This window comes from Pteropus alecto, unplaced genomic scaffold (assembly GCF_000325575.1).
Source record: "Pteropus alecto unplaced genomic scaffold, ASM32557v1 scaffold14, whole genome shotgun sequence".
Lineage (NCBI taxonomy): Eukaryota > Metazoa > Chordata > Mammalia > Chiroptera > Pteropodidae > Pteropus > Pteropus alecto.
In genome coordinates, this window is record NW_006436810.1 from 4,645,564 (window position 1) to 4,650,636 (window position 5,073).

General features: G+C 34.8%; 1 non-coding gene across 1 annotated transcript; it reads left to right on the top strand.

Moving 5' to 3' along the window:
• Window positions 1-4,637: 4,637 nt before the first annotated feature.
• LOC112481356 lies at window positions 4,638-4,756 on the top strand. The gene has a single exon (XR_003046878.1). It is a non-coding gene; the product is annotated as a 5S ribosomal RNA (ribosomal RNA).
• Window positions 4,757-5,073: the final 317 nt, after the last annotated feature.

A 5,073-nucleotide genomic window follows, 5' to 3' on the forward strand; every position in this document is an offset into this window, starting at 1 on the left:
AGGCAATGTTAGTGAAAGAGATCGAAATGGAAATCAGTATTTCTCAATCTCTTATTTTATTCCCTAAACCGTGTTAATAAATTTCGACACACTTTTTGGCGTGAGAGGATATTTCATTTGGAATTGGACAAGGTTTAAGAAAAACGTTCTTTACATAATAGCACTCCTTAATTTAACTAAGCTTTAGGATTACTTTTGTTGTTAAACTGATTTGTCAATTTGCTTCCCAATGTTGTATTTCTCTGCAAGAATAACCGTTTAAAATATATAAAGACACCACACACACACAAAAAAAACCCTTCAAACTGTTATATTTTGGAGGCAAGTGAGCTATTTTGAAATTAGAGTACTGCAATCTCAATTTCAAGCCTTGACTCTGTTAAAAATAATATATACATATGCAAAAATAAATTACATTATGGTAAACAGAATATCATTGAAAATTCAAATTTTTGAGCTGATGGAGTAAAGAATCGTGAATCATCAGTTCGTCAAACATTAACATGAGCTCAAACAAATTTGAGTTGACTTTTCCATAGGTTTCCAATAGCTGGAGTAGCAGAAATTGTCAGATACAGAGAGAAAATGGGAGGAGCAGGCAGAGATACACTCCCAGTTTGGGATAAATGGCATCTTGCTGCTAAAACAAGCTTCACACGTTAGCCGGCAATCATTAGGCTGGTGACTTTTCTGATACCCGGGAGATGCTTGCACTAGGAATAAATTTCTATGTTGAAGCATTTGACAAGCCTTAGTTCCTGATGTCTCACACTCAAGCCTTACTTTATAGTCACATCTGTTAGTTTAAAGCATTTTTAGTTTATTGAAGAAGCCTTCACAAAGAAAAAACAGATGATGAAAATCTCATCTGTCAAAACTGTTATTAAAACCAGTAACAGTGTGAAATTTTGTTTAAATTGAAAGCATCATTTATTTTTATCAAACATTTTATAAACAATCACATTTGAGAAAGATTTGGGGGACCTGGAGAGCCCTCAACAAAATGCAGCTCATTATGTCGCTTCGTTGAATGTGTGGCTCAGAGATAGGCTGAGGCTGCTTCCCCTTATCTCTGGGAGAGACCAGAGGGGTGAAGAAATTACCTGGAGAGGGGCTCCTTGCCTTGATGAGGGAAAGTGAGCAGGAAAAGGGAGTAGGCCTAAACCGGAGGCTGGGAATCAATGTTGTGGTGGCAGACACCCAGGGGCACCTTATCTGCCCTTTTCTGATGGATGAAGGTGGAGCGACATGGCCTGTACCTCCCAAGTCCCAGAGAGGGCTTAGGGAAAAAGAAAAAAAGAAAAAAAGAAAAGGAGAGAAAGCACATTTCATGGAAAGAATGAGCGAGGCTTCCTTTCTTTTCTTCTGTGCAGACAGTTGATTTCATGCTCAGATCTGCTACTGATATCAAAGGGTGTTTCACAGCCAGGAATGAAAGACAGCCTTGCGAAGGGAAACAAGATGCACATCAAGTCCACTTAGTTGATTCTTCATTCAACCCAGATGTCTGGCAACGTGGAGACAAAACATCCGACACTTTGCTATTGTGTAGACTCAACCTTAGAATATACAAAAGATCCGGTTTCACGTTCTTAACTGCCTCTCATACTTCTTTGACTGTTTGATATTAGCAGCTTTGAAAAAGAAAACGTGTCTTAAGGAAAGTAGAATGGTGTAAATCTGCCTGATTTACATTCAAGTAGTGACTTTTCTTTCTTTTCTTTAGGTGATGCTGTACTTCTTTTTGTCACACTTTGAGATTTCCCCCTGGGAGCCACCCAAGATTTCTCACGGGGCATGAGGCATAGGAATGGGGGTGCATGGAGGCTTAAGGGGCATCCCAGATCCTTGGTTTCCCTGTCTCTGTCTTTCCTAAAGCTGGTTTTTCTAAGAAGGTGTCATTTCTTCCCTTTCTCAATCTCTCCTTCCATTTGTAAAAGAAAACCTGTCTTTTACTCATCCTGGATCTAGAGAATGCTGCTCTAGGTTGTAAACATCCCAGGCCACCAAAGTGACGGCTGGGACCTTCGAAGCCCAACAAAAAAAACCAAGACCCCAGGCTGTGTCTCAGCTGCCTATGTCCCTCAATTTCAAAGGGGAAAAGGTGAAAATTCTATGTTTACTTCCAAAATAGCATGTTATGTTTTCCAGAAGACAGATCATATATATAAGTTAGCGTTTAAAGTTTCTTGACCATTTATTCAGGGTTGCCGGAAAAATCATTTTCATTAATTTTTGCCAGATGAATATATACTGTAAACCTCTATTTTATTTTCAGCATAAGCACAAATGTTTTGCCCCCTACTAACCTCTTTTCTGCTAATTTATTTATTTTTGCCGTATACTTATTACAGGAATGTCTTATAGGTTCCTCTCTTAAAAGAAATTAACAACAAGAATTTATGCACCTTTTGTAAGCTCTGAACTCCCTGTGACCCAGTTCTTTTTTTTCCCATTGACTTGGTCTGAACCTCATATCATTCTAGTCATGTGTTATATTCATCTATGGAAATATAAACTAATTGGGAGAAAAAAGCCCTATTGCCATTAAAAAATGCATTTCTAATAAGAAATTTGTTATATTCAATAATTTTTAAATCAAACTGTATGATATATTTATGTTGTTGGATCAATCATGGGTTAATAACTATAATGATAATTCATTCAATCCAGAAAAATTTTGATAATAGTCTATAATTCATTTTATTTCATGAAATAAAAAAGATTTAAACCTTTCAATTTATATACAAATTTTTGTTGCAGAGAAGTATGATTAAATGATCGAAAGATTTTCAAGCATAAAATATACATCATTAGGATAAATTTCATGAGAAAAATGACATGGAAATATAAGATCTTGGAAATAAGTGATATAAACTTCCTTACTGTCAAAGAAAAATTTGTGTATTTTGTAAATGTATGATGGTGAACATCAAATCAGGGTTTGGGGGCCTAGCGGGGATTGAATGGCACACTTCAATGAGGTACTTGAGCCGAGTTAGTAAAAGACAACTTCAAAGGTATGTGCAGGGTTATATGAAGCCTAGTTGGGGGTAAAAGTGAATAGGAACAGCAACGTCTAGAAGATGTAAAGGGAGGGAACATCAGCTCACTTTATCTCAGGAGAGAGCCGCCATGTGGTGGCTGTGGCCTTTGGTAGAAGGTGGAGTAGAAATTCATTCTAAAAGGAAGGAAATTGGGAGAATAAATGCCCTGACCTTACTCTCTCCCTAGTGTCTAGTCTCCTGCCAGTGCGTCCCATTGGTTAAACCCAACTTAGAAGCAGTGGCAAGCCTTAATCTTTTATCATTAATTATATTATGATGATACCTGTAGATTTTTATAGATGTTCTTTATCATATTGAGCAAGTTCTCTACTGTTCATAGTTTTTTACAGCTTTCATCATGAATTCTTACAGAATTTTGTCAAATACTTAGCTTTTTTTTTTCTTGAAAGTTGTATCCTATTAAAACCGTGCATTATAGTAACTGATATTTAAATGTTAAACTAACCTTGCATTCTTGAGGTAAACTACACTTGGTCATGAAATATCTTTTTTATGGCATGCTGCTTCAATTTGCTAATATTTTGTTAAGAATGCACCTATGTTCATGACGAATTTTTTTTTCTTATATGTATGTCTTGGTTTGTTATCAGGGTAATGCTGGTCTCATAATATGAGTTGGGAAATATTTCTTTCTCTTCTATTTCCTGGAAGAGTTTGGCGTTAGTATTATTTCTTCATTAAATGCTTTAAAGAATTCTCCATAATACCATCTGTGATGAAGTGTTTTTTTTTTTTAAGATTCTAAATTATAAATTCAATTTCTTAATTGATATAGAAATTTTCAGGTGTTCTATTTTTTTCTTGAGAGAGAATTTGGCTATTTCATCTAGGTTGTCAAATATATTGGTATAAATTGTTTTCTTTATTATATATTTATTGTTCATAATATCTGTAGTCAAATGCAGCCTTTGTCATTCCTTAAAATCGTAATTTGTGTCTTACCTTTTTCTCTTTTTTTCTGATAAATCTGGTTAGTAGTTTATCATTTTTAGTAGACTTTTCATATTACATGTGTTTGGTTTTATTGATATTTTCCCCATTACTTGTCAATTTCATATTTCACTGAGTTGTCAATTTCCTATTTTACTGAGTTCTACTCTTCTCTTTATTATTGTCTTTCTACTTTGTTTAATTTGCTTTATTTTTTTTTTTTACCTTTTTCAGGTGAAAGAAGCTTAGATTGTTGATTTGAGACTTTTATTTTAATATAAGCATTTAAATATATAAATTTTCCCCAAGCACTACTTTAGCTGTCTCCCATAAATTTTAACATATATTTCATTTTCTTTTAGTTAAAAATAACTTTTAATGTTCTTTTTGAATTTTTTTGAACTATGAGTTATTTAGAAGAATGTTATCAAATTTGAGATATTTTTCTGTTACTAATTTCTAATTTAATTGATTATGTTAGAGCACAAACTCTATATTTCAATCCTTTTTTTCTATTGAAACTTTTTTATGGCCCGGAATATGTTCTATTTTTGTGACTACTCCACGTGCACTTGAAAAGAAAGTATTTTCTGCTGCTATTAGGTGAATGTTCTATAAATATCAATTAAATCCAATTGAGTCTATGGCCATGCCACCCTGAACAAGCCCGATCCCGTCTGATCTCGGAAGCTAAGCAGGGTTGGGCCTGGTTAGTGCTTGGATGGGAGACCACCTAGGAAGACCAGGTGCTGTAGGCATAAAAAATAAAAAATAAGGGATTGTAAGCTGGCAAGGTCTTTGCCATCTGTGAGGTCAACCAAAGGTTGCCTTGCCTTAAATTAATCAATCAGTCAATCAATCCAATTGAATGGTGGCCTTGCTCAAATCATGTCTATTGATTTCCTGTCAAGTTGTTCTATCAATGGCAGAGATGTGTTGAGGCCTCTCACTATACTTGTGAATTTATTTCTCATTTCAGTTCCTTCAGTTTTGACTTCATGTAATTTGAAGTCATATAATTAAGAGCTGTATTAGTCAGAGTTCTTCAGAGAAATAAGACCACCAATAAGAAATA